The sequence below is a fragment of the Miniopterus natalensis genome, chromosome 2, assembly GCF_054644295.1.
Source record: "Miniopterus natalensis isolate mMinNat1 chromosome 2, mMinNat1.hap1, whole genome shotgun sequence".
Lineage (NCBI taxonomy): Eukaryota > Metazoa > Chordata > Mammalia > Chiroptera > Miniopteridae > Miniopterus > Miniopterus natalensis.
The window spans coordinates 182,051,434-182,064,122 of NC_142082.1; the positions used below are offsets into that span (position 1 = coordinate 182,051,434).

The window sequence follows — 12,689 nt, forward strand, 5'->3', positions numbered from 1 at the left end:
AGGTGGAGGAGAAAAACAGAGGTTCACAGTTATCTAAAGGACTTGCACTTTCATTCACTATGAACTCTGAACTGCATGTTATTCACCTTCAGGCCACAATGTACCACCCATCTTCTTTCTTTTATTTGCTATACCTGCTTGCACAGATCTTATATCAGAGACATGGAGAGAAGATAATATTAAGTGCACCTATTACCTGGCAGCGAACTATGATGTTAATGGAAAGAAAAGGTCTTGATGAGGAAAAAAATTTTAAGTAAAAAAAGGCACTACAGGGAGAGAGGAGGCTGAAAAAAAGTTTGAGACTGTATTAATCAAGGACAGACAGTTGTTCTGTAACGAAGTTAAGCCTCAGGCTAACTTAAAAATAGGCAAGGACAGAGTTTAAAGAATGGGAGGAAGAAGGCTGTTCAGAGAATTCAGAGCAGCCTTACCAAAATCAGGAAAGTAACAATTATCGGTACAGAATGGTAACCAGTACAGAATGAAATCAACTGCCACTGGTGTAATTGCTCACAGTTAGCAAAGTCCTAGTTGAAAAAAGAAATGTAATAGTTCTGCTTGGTGACCTATAAAAGTAACCATTAGCCATAACCCAGTTTAATGAAAATAGCATACGGCTATAGGCTAACTACAAGACCACAAAGCAATTTGTTTCTAGCAACCAAATTAAGTCAGTCCACTCATCCTTCATAGACTAACTGAAAACGAAGAAACTTGCAATTTCCATAGCTATACCAGATGATATTCTGAAATGTTTGCTTCCCCTCATCTGAGAAGTTATTACATAGAGTCTGTTATTAAGCCTATGCTGTTTTTCCAGATAGCAGAGTGTAAACGCAGAAGACAAAGAAATGGTAGCTGAAACAGATTCTAAGCAAGAAGAGCTTACCACCCAGCCTTTGCTTTTATAAGTAAAATGTAAACTTCATATATATAAAACCAACTGCCACTGGTGTTAATTCCTCACATTTAGCAAGTACTTTATTTAGACAGGGTTTTACACATGACAGATGCTCAGTAACTATTTGAAAGAATGAATGACCCGATTTGTACTCAAGACACTACCACAAGGAGATGCCAAACAAATTAACTCCATAAAGTAACTGGAGTTCGAAAGCTGCAGAGGACGAAGGACGGGATATTTTCTTGCGATGGAGCTGCAAGAAGGCACACTGTACATCCACTCACTCATTCAACAGAAATTTGAAGACCTGTTATGGGCCGTGCAGTCCTGTGGTGTGCACTGTTAGCAACTAATCTCAATCAAAGTTGGCATGCAGACATGTTTTGTGTAGTCCACAGTATTGACCCACACAGTATTTTTTAATGAACTTTGAGGTATAATTTACTTACAATAAAATACATGTATTTTAAGTATACACTTTCGATGAGTTGAGTTTTGACAAATGTATATATTCTTGTGTGGTCACCACTCCCAAATAAGAAAAAAAAAAATTCCCATTACTCCTCATGTCCTTTTACAGTCAATCTGTACCACTACCACCCCACTCCAGGCCCAGGAAACCACTGACCTAATTTCTATTACTATAAATTAGTTTTGCCTATTATAGAGCATCAATATAAATGAAACCACAGAGTAAGTTCTCTTTTGTGTCTCACTCTTTCACTCAACATAATCTTTTTGAGATTCATTCACTTTGTTGCATGCGTCAATAATTCATTGTTTTGTTTATCCATGGTTTTTATCTATTCACCTGTTGACGGCATTTGAGTTGTTTCCAATTTTTTGGCTATTATAAACAATCACGTGGTCTTTTTGTGACTATATGTTTTCATTTCTCTTAGGCAGTAAGTCACCAAGGAGCAGGACTGCTGGGATGCATGGTATGTGTTTAACTTCATAAGAAACTGACCAATTGTTTTCCAAAGTGGTTGTACCAATGAATTCCAGTTGTTTCACATCCTCACCAATACTTGAAATTGTCCATTTAAAAAAATTCTAGCTATTCTAGTGGGAATGAAGAAGTATTTCATTGTGGTTTTAATTCGTATTTCCCTGGTGACTAATGATGTGATGCTGAGCATGTTTTCATGTGCTTTTGGACATTCAAATATATTTTCTTCTGTAAAGTGTCTATTCAAATCTCTTGCTCATTTTTAACTGGGCCATTTGTCATATTAATGAGTTGTAACATCTTTTACATATTCTGGATATAACTCCTTTAATATATATAGTGTGTGCATAAATATTTCTTCCCAGTGGTGGCCTTTTTTATTAATCCTCACCTGAGGATATTTTTTCCATACATCTTTTTTTAGAGAAAGTGGAAGGGGGGGAAGATTGAGAGAGAGAGAAGCATCAATGTGAGAGAAACACACATCCACTGGCTGCCTCCCACATGCAAACTGACTGGGGCCAGGGATTGAGCCTGCAACCAAGGTACATGCCAGGGTGAAAAACTTTACATTTGATAAGGTTCAATTCATCAACTTTTTTTTCTATAGTTAAGTGCTTTTTACATCCTAAATAACCTTTGGCTACCCAAAGGTTGCAAAGATATTCTCTTAGAATTTCTTCTGCAACTTTTATGGTTTTAGTTTGTATGTCTGGGTCTATAAGCCACTTCAAATTAACTTTTGTGTATAGCAAGAGGTAAGAATTGAGATTCATTTCTTTACATACAAATAACCCAGCAACATTTGTTGAAAAGTCTACCCTTGCCCCTTCTGAATTACATCTGAGTCTTCGTTGAAAAATAAACTGGCAATACATGTTTCTATTTCAGTATTCTCTATTGTATTCCAACGATCCATAACTCTTCTCATACCAGTACCACACTGTTTTCATTACTCTGGCTTTATAATGTATTGAAATCAGGTTACTTTCTCTAAATTTGTTGTTCTGCTTCTAAATTGTCCTGGCTATTCTAGGTCCTTTGCATTTCCATGTAAATTTTCTACAAAGAAAATCTAATGTGCTGGGATTTTAATGTTGAACACACTAAATCTTTAGATTATTTTGGGAAGATTGGACAGTTTAACATTATTGGATTTTTCAAGGCATGAACATGGTATATCTCTACTTATTAGGTCTTTTTTAACTTCTCTCAGCATTTTTTTTATTTTAAATGTAAAGGTCTTATATAGCTTTCATTAAAACTACTCCTAGGTATAGAATGGCAGGAGAGATTGTGGGAATGGACAAGGTATTAGGTGAAAAAACTCAGAGAATAATGTCATACCAAGAATATAAAATGGTTCAAGAAAGAAAGTGATCAATTATGTTAAATACCACTTGAGAGGTAAAGTAAGAATGAAAATGTCTATTCCTTCAGTCACTGATCCATTCAAAATACTTATTAAGAACCTACTACAGCCCTGGCCAATGTGGCTCAGCTGGTTGGAAAGGTTGCAGACTCAATTCCCGGTCTGGTCACATGCCCAGGTTGTAGGTTCGATCCCCAGTAGGGGGCATGCAGGAGGCAGCTTATCGATGTTTCATTCTCACATCGATGTTTCTCTCTCCCTCCCTCTCCATTCCTCTCTCTCTTAAAATCAACAAAAATATCTTTTACAAAAAAAGAACCTACTACATGCCAAGTACTGTTGATGGTGAGGATACACCAATAAACAAAGTCTCCTCCCCTTGTAGAGATTATCATCTAGTGAGAGGAGACATAAATACATGTCAAGTGGTGATAAGTCCTGTGGAGAAAGTGAAGCAGATAAAGGAAATAGGGACTGTCTGGGATTGAGGAGTACAGTAGCTTTTTATATGTGATGGTCTCACTAATAAGGAGACATCTGAGCAAAGACCTGAAAAAAGTGAGGAAGTAAAACATGTGAAGATCCAGGGAGAGAGTATTTCAGGCAGAGGAAACAGCAAGCACAAAGACCTGGTATGATCCAGCAACACGAAGGAATCCAGTGGGATGGCAGCAGAGTAAGCAAGGGGGAGAGTGGTAGACGATGAAATTTACTCGGGAAAGCAAATCATAAGATCTATAACGTGTAGAGAGGAGATTATAAGAAATTAAGGGCAGGAGCAGAGAGTCCAGTTCAAAGGAAGCTACTACAATAATGCAAGCAAAACAGAACAATGATGGTGTGACAGTCAGCTATATGTCAACTTGGTTGGGCTACAGTCCCCAGTTATTCAACACTGTTACTATGAAGGTATTTTGTAGATGTGATTAACATTCATAATCATTTGACTTTAAGGTAATTATCCTAGATGATCTAGGTGGGCCTGATTCAATCAGTTAAAAACATCTTAAGCCCCCGCTTATGTGGCTCAGTGGTTAGAGCATCAGCCCGCACACCGAGGGGTTGCCAGTTCAATTCCCAGTCAAGGGCATGTACCTGGGTTGCAAGTTTGATCCCCAACCCTAGTCAGGGTGTATGTGGGGGGCAACCAATTGATGTGTCTCTCTCACATTGATGTTTCTCTGGCTCTCTCTCTTTTCTCTCTTCTCTCTCCCCCTACCTCCCCCCTTCCCTTCCACTCTCTCTAAAAAAAAAAAAAAAAAAAAGGCAATAAAAAAAATACCCTCAGGTGAGGATTAACCAAAAAAAAAAAAAAGCCACCTTAAGAGCAGAACTGAGGTTTCCCAGAAGGAATTCCACCTGTGAATAGCAACTTCATCTCCTGCTGAGAGTTCTAACTTGTCCTTCGTAACAGCCTAGACTGTGGATGTTGTACTTGCCTAGCCAGCCCCCACAATCACATAAGGAATAAATCCTTTAATATATATCTCCTACAGGTCCTGTTTCTTGGTGGAAACCTGATACAGATTTTAGTATATCTGGAAGTGGGGCACTGCTGTAACAATTATTTAAAAACATGGAAGTGGCTTTGAAATTGGATAATGGATAAAGGCTGAAAGAATTTTGAGAAGCATAATAGATAAAGCCTAGATTGCCTGAAACAAACTGTTGGTAGAAACATGAACATTAAAGGTGCTTCTAGTGAGAGCTCAGGAGAAAGTGAGCAGCACACTAGATAAAAGCCTACATTGTTTTCTAGAATACATATGTCATCACAAACAGAATGCCGGTAAAAATATGAACATTAAACAGGCTTCTGGTAAGCCCTGGCTAGTGTGGCTCGGTTGGCTGGATTATCACCCCATGCATCAAAGGGTGGCAGGTTCCATTCCCAATCAGGGCACATGCCCAAGGTTGTGGGTTCAATCCCCAGTCGGGGCACATTCAGGAGGCTGCCAATTGATGCTTCTCTCTCTCTTTCTCTCCCCCCCTTCCTCTCTCTAAAATCAACTTTTTTTTAAAAAAAAGGTGCTTCTGGTGAGGACTCAGAAGGAAATGAGGAACATTATTGGAAACTGGAGGAAAGAAATACTTTTTATATAGTGGCAAAAAAAAGTTAGCTGAATTATATCCTACAGTTGCGTGAAAAGCATTTATTAGTGAACTTAGATATTTAGCTAAAGCAATTTCCAAGAAACATACTGAAAGTGGAGCCTGGTTTTTTCTTGCTGCTTACAGTAAAATGTAAGAGGAAAGATAAATTGATGCATCAAATGTTAAAAGAAACCAGGACTTGATAATCTGGGAATTCTCAACTTATCTACATCACAAAACAAAACAGAAAGCTAAAATAAAGGAGGTGCGTTATTAAGTAAGCATTGCTATGGAGAGAAAGCCAAGAGTAGTGCTGAAGAGATTACACATATAACTCAAGGATCCCCTGAACCAACCATCTAAACAGAAGCTAGGAAGAGACATGAGAATAGGAAAGATCTATGGAGGACTCTCTTGTCTAATGACAAAGAACCCCTGAGACATACACAGGAGATCCATAAGGTTTCTGAGAATGTCATATCAGCAGAAACACTGCCAACTTGACCTAAAAGGATCAGAGAGAGAATGAAATAAAGGAACTCTATTGGACTACCAAAATTCTACTGGTAAGAACAGGCTAATAAAACCACTCAGCTACAAAAACGTGCTACCCTTCAAAAAAGTAAGGATAAATACCAAAAGCAAAGGCAACAAAAGTAAAAATGAACAAAGGGGACTACATCAAACTAAAAAGCTTCTGCACAGCAAAGGAAATCATCAACAAAATGAAAAGACAACCTAATGAATGGGAAAATATTTCTCATATTCTCAAATCCTCTGTCTGATAAGAGGCTAAAATTCGGTCCTTGTGCTGAGGTTTCTAGAGCCATCGCATTGAGGACCATGTTGCTTCTGAACATCCTGCTCACAGGTACACCGGGGGTTGGAAAAACCACACTAGGCAAAGAACTTGCATCAAGATCGGGACTGAAATACATTAATGTGAGTGGTTTAGCTCTAGAGGGGCAGTTATATGATGGTTATGATGAAGAGTATGACTATCCCATTTTAGATGAAGACAGAGAGTAGTTGATGAGTTAAAAAACCAAATGAGTGAAGGTGGAGTTATTGCTGATTACCATGGTTGTGATTTCTTCCCTGAACACTGGTTTCATATAGTTTTTGTGCTGAAAACAGATAACAGTGTACTGTACAAAAGGCTTGAAACAAGGGTTTATAATGAGAAGAAACTAAAAGATAATGTTCAGTGTGAAATTTTTCAAATTCTTTATGAAGAAGTATTAGCATCCTACAAGAAAGAAATAGTGCATCAGTTGCCTAGCAATAAACCAGAAGATCTAGAGAATACAATCAGATATTGAAGTGGATTGAGGAATGAATCCAAGATCATAGCCTATGACTTACAAGACTGGCCACTTTATAATCACTCTTAGTATTTCTCTGCTCACATCATATAAATTGTCCAATTATCAGTAGACCGTTTTTATTAAAATTGTGCTGCAGAACGAGTAGGTGGATAGTATAAAGGTTTATGTTTGAGTTTATGTGTATTTTCCATGAGAAAGCTAAACAACCTCAAGTATAATGAATATGTTACTAAAGATTTGGAATAAAAACTGTCATTTAATCCTTCAATTGCTAAAGAATAAATCTGACCCAAAAAAAAGCTAATATTCAAAATATATAAAGAGCTCATATAACTCAACAGCAAAAAACAAAAAAAAACAAAAACAATCTGACAGAAAAATGGGCACAGGAGCCCTAGTGAGTCTGGCTCAGTGGTTAGAGCGTCAGCCTGTGAACTGAAGGGTCCAGGGTCTGATTCTGGCCAAGGGAATGTAACTTGGTTGCAGGCTCAATCCCCGGCCCCAGTCAGGGCACATATAAGAGGCAACCAATTGATGTGTCTCTCTCACATCAATGTTTCTCTCTCTCTTCCTTCCACTTTCTCTAAAAAGCAATGGAAAAAATATCCCTGGGTGAGGATTAAAAAAATAAAAAAATAAAAATAAAGCAACTTACCTTTTAAATTAATTAATTAATTAATTTTTTTAAATGGGCAGAGGATCTAAATACACAGTTTTCCAGAAAAGACCTACAGATGGCCAACAGGCACATGAAAAGATGCCTGTCACTAATCATCAAAAGCACCAGCTGTTACTTCATAGCTGCTAGAATAGCTATTATAAAAAAGATAATAAATAACAAGTGTTGGTGAGGCTGTGGTAAAAAGCGAACCCAACAACCCCAGTACTGTTGGTGGGAATGTGAATTGGTACAACCACTATGGAAAACAGTATAAAGGTACCTCAAAAAATTAAAAATAGAACTACTGTATGATTCAGCAAGTCCACTTCTGGGTATTTATCTATAGAAAACAAAAAACACTAATTCAAAAAAATACATGCCTCCCCCCCCCCCCCCCCCAACGTGTTCACTGCAGCACTATTTACAATAGCCAGACATGGAAACAACCTAAGTGTCCACCATTGGATGAATAAAGAAAATGTGATACAGCCCAGCCGGAATGGCTCAGTGGTTGAGCATCAACCTATGACCCAGGAGATCTCAGTTCGATTCCCGGTCAGGGTACATGCACGGGTTGCGGGCTCGATCCCCAGTTGGGGGTGTGCAGGAGGCAGCTGATCAATGGCTCTCTCATCAGTGATGTTTCTCTCTCTCTCCCTCTCCCTTCCTCTCTCTGAAATCAATAAAGATATATTTAAAAGAAAAAGAAAAAGTGATACACACAGAACATTGTTCAGCCATATAAAAGAATGAACTCTTGCTATTTGCAACAACATGGATGGACTTTGAGGGCAGTATGCTAAGTGAAACAAATCAGATAGAGAAAGACAAATACTGTACAATTAGACAAACGCAGAGGAGAAAGTATGCAGAGAGATTTGAAGATGCTGGCCTTGAAAGACTGAAGTGATCCTGCCACAGGCCAAGGAATGCAGCAGCCATCAGAAACTGGAAGACACAATGAACAGACTCTCCCCTAAAGCCTCTGGAAGGGCTGCTGACACCTTGATTTTGGCCCAGTGGATTTCACATTTGGCTTTTACAGTAGCCAAGGAAATTAAACTAATACAAACTAGCTTAGACAAGGGTGATTATAGTGGAGGTTGTGATCAGATTATGGGTATACTTAGAAGACATATCTAAGTAGGAAAGAAAGAGAAGATGATTCTAAGCTCTTGCTGAATAATAGATGAGTTACCATTTTACTAAGCTAGGGACAATCCACTGGCTCAGCAATATGAAGTCAATGGTAGCCTCACTGAAAACTGTTTTGTAGAATTTGGGCTGAACACCAGATATGGCAGGGTTTAGAAAGTCCAGAGTACTATGATTTTATAGTATTATAATTTACTTTGAATATTGCTCTCTCTTTCTGGTTATTATTCATCTATTCATTGCCCTTCCCTTTATCTAGCTCTAATCTTTAATAGACCAAAATTCAAGGAACAAGTTAATTAATTTTCAAGTGGGCCAAAGGAAATAAATTCAGTACACTGCCCTTTAAGGCAAGAAAAGAGAGGGTAAAGAGAGAGGGTGGGTCACATTCATTCAACAAGTATTCACTGAGCATCTATTATACCATGCCAAGCACTATGCTAGATGCTAGAAATGTAGCAGTGAAGAGACAGACATGGTCCTTGGCCTCAAGAAACTTATGAGAAGAAAAATGTAAAATAATTACAAAATTATTTAGCTGCAATTTAGCTAGAGCTACAAAAGAAAAATTCTGGGTGCTTAGAAAATGAACATGCATAGAATGCCTATTATGTGCTAAATACTTCACATGTAATTTTATTTACCTCACAACCATCCTATGAGGAAATAGAGATTGAGAAAGATTAATTCCCTTGCCCAAGATCACAGAGCCAGTGAGCTGTAGATCCAGGACTGCAAACAGGTGCATTAAACTCCAAAACACATCACTACTATCTCCAAACAGTAGGGAAATTTATTATGCTTTTTTAAAACAAAACAAAACAAAGAAGTGGTCAGAAGAGATAAAGAGGGTCATACAGGTAAAGTTTTGAGGATCCATGTTCTAGAAAGTTTTCTAAACTCGCTTGATGAAGGTGAATTTTGGAGGGTATTCAAAAATCCCTTAACACTCTCCAAATAGAACAAAAGGTTACACTATAATTAACTCAGTTTTATTTAGGCACCCAACAGGTTATTAAACATGTTGAAAATAAAATGTCATGAATAATTTACCCAAACTGTACAGATCATGCCAAGTTTTCATACAAATCATTTCTGCCAGGTTCATTTTCAGAATTAGCTTTCGGGTAAAAGTCAAAAGATTTTTTTAAAATAATAATAAAGTCAATCATGCTGCAGAGTAACTGATTTAGAAAAATGATTAAATTGCTTGACTCAATGTATAAACATGGTCATGATAGATATCACACAAATGAACCACACCATCTATGAACTTCTACTGGGTAAAAGAAAAAATTTAAAAAAATTCTTTAATTTCAAATAATCATTAGCCTATAATCTCATTATATTTCCTGGTTCCTTACTCCCATTCCAGACTCCCCCAACCTCTAGAAACAAAAAATCTGAACACAAGGAAACATTAACAAGATAATGTGAAATGATTCACTGAATCTATAAAATAGAATTTAAAATACCACCACATCTTCGCCTTCAATGCCACGACCTCAGGGCATTAACCTAGACTGTTAGAATTAAAGAGTGAAAGGCTCCTGAAAGGAAGTTTTAGTTCAAGTGATTTTTCAGTAAAAGTGTATCAAGAAGCCCTAGCTGTTGGATCAGCTGGTGGAGCATCATCCTGTGCATTAAAAGGTTGCAGGTTCCATTCTTGGTCAGGGCACATACCTAGGTTTCAGGTTTGGATCCCAGGTCAGGGGCGAGTACTGGAGGCAACCAATTGATGTTTCTCTCTCTCTGTCCCTTCTCCTCTCTAAAAATCAATGAACGTGTCCTCAGGTGAAGGTTTTTTTTTTAAGTGTATCAAGAATAAAAAAGAAAACTACCCTTACTTTTCATTCCTAAATTGTTTCCCCATCTCTACCTCTTACGGGAAAAGCAAGATAACAGATACAAGGCAAATTTTGAAATTTAACCTCAAATATATCCACCATATAACGAAATATAAAATCAACAATAAAACCAGTTTCACAACCATGATAACATCACACTCATATCAAAATGGGACACGGTGTGTCCTAACATATAAGGACAGGACAACTTTCCAAGTTCCTGTAAGTTTTGTGGTAGTGAAACTATGTACAAATTCACCACGATTAAGAGACTTTGGCATCACTGACACCATTTACAGATACTGAAACACTGACAATTTTTTTTTTAATTTGGACATTATAGTATGCCCTTATTTAGTATTTATTATGCAATTCCAGGAATAACAACAAGATACATATAAGAAAAGAATATTTTGATTACTACCATAAAGAATTCTCACTATACTGCCCAGCCAGGCGTGGCTCAGCGGTTGAGCGTCTACCTGGGATCCAGGCGATCGGGGTTCGATTCCCGGTCAGGGCACATGCCCGGGTTGCGGCCTCGATCAATGACTCTCTCGTCGTTGATGTTTCTATCTCTCTCTCTCCCTCTCCTTTCCTCTCTCTGAAGTCAAAATAAAGATATAAAAATAGATAAATAATTAATTTTAAAAAAAAAGAAAGAATTCTCACTATACTGACATTTTTCATGCAAAATAAAGTGAACAGGAACAGACATTTACTAGTGGAAAAAATAGGCACTTCATATACTAATGTAGGGAGTCAGCATCTTTTAATTCTAAGACAGACCTGGGTTCAAATCCTTAGTGTGATCTTCCTAAATTAGTTCATCTCTCCAAGCTTCTCTTTCCTCATCTGCAAAATGGTACTACTACGTACTTCACAGAGATGGTGAAGGTTAATAAGGTAGCACCATGATGATGCCGCTGTCACTTCCATTTAAATTCCCCATAATCCTTACAACAAACTCATGCTGTAAGAATTATTAACTCCATTTTACAGATGAGGAAACTGAGTCACCAGATGGTTAAGAAGTGAGCTTATGGTTACACAGTTGACAGCTATCAGAACCTAACTCTGTTCATGCCCTTGACATGTTACCTCACTAGTTATTTTATTCTCTCATACTAGGGAATTTATAATTTTTTTCAAATTATACCCATTATTCTTTAAATTTGGATACCAGAAAGGTTTTTCAAAAAAAAAAAAGTCACATGTAGTCAATAATATTGTGATAAGTTTGCATGATGACAGATGATTACTACAATTATTGGGGTGGTCACATGTAAGATATAAAAATGTTGAATTAATATACTGTACACCTGAAACTAATGTAAGTAATATTGTATACCAACTATACTTAATAAAAAATTTTATAAAGAACCAGGTTTTAGAAAAACCTGTAAGTAGCCCACCTATCTTCAAATTCAGTAACAAATACAGGATACACTCCAGATTTTGAAATGAGCTATCCAAATTACTCATTATCAGCACTCATTTACACAGGGAATGATTTCTAAATGCGTATGAACAAGAGTGAATGGGGAAGCAATGAACCAGATATACCACCAAAGTGAAAATATGGTACCTAAAGAAAAGAAAAAAGAAACTTTTCACAACACTCAGTCTTCGAAGCATTCTGCAGATGTCCTATTATTGCTATGTGAGCCAGCCTTAAATACTGAGTGAATATCTGACCCAGGCTCAGCCACTAGACTGCTGTGGAACCTCAAACCATTTAATTTCTCAGTGCCTCCATTCAACCAAACAATGAGAATCGGACTTGAGTCACTGAACCACAGAAGGGAAGAAAACGTAAGCAATTAGCTCCACCCAAAGCACTCTGGCAGATCACCCAATTTCTGCTTTACACCTGCAGTGACATGGAGTTCAATGATCTTTCCTCTTCATAGAAGTAATATAGTATTTTTAAGAATATCTGTAGATTCTTTTGTGACTTAGTCACAAAAGTCCTCATTCTAGGTATTTTTACTATGGGCCCTAGTTCTACCTCTAAGCTCTTCTGAAGCATATGCACCTGTAAGTACTGCTTCTGGCTAAACCCATTTTACAGATAGAGGGCCCAGTAATGTAAAGACCCAAAAGGATATGATATGATATGCCCTTAACAGGCAACTGTGCATTTCCTGAGGTCTTGTTTGAATTATGGAGTTCAGCTAAATAAAATTATTGGTTCACTCTACTTTGTGGAAAAAAATTATTAGACATAGGTAGATACTTGACCTGGAAAAACTGGTACTGAAGCAGCAATGATTGACATTTAAATACCTCTTTCTAAATACATCACTCTACATGCATTCATCTCTGACTCCAACTTCATTCACCCTTGTTCTATGCTAGTGCCAAAAATTA

General features: G+C 37.4%; 1 protein-coding gene and 1 pseudogene across 1 annotated transcript in view; one reads left to right on the top strand and one right to left on the bottom strand.

The window, feature by feature from the left end:
- The window catches only part of MRTFA (myocardin related transcription factor A), a 150,537-nt gene that overhangs the window by 132,744 nt on the left and 5,104 nt on the right, over positions 1–12,689 (bottom strand). The gene's annotated exons all lie outside the window — the stretch shown is intronic.
- Positions 6,169–6,664, top strand: LOC107531238 (adenylate kinase isoenzyme 6 pseudogene; annotated as a pseudogene).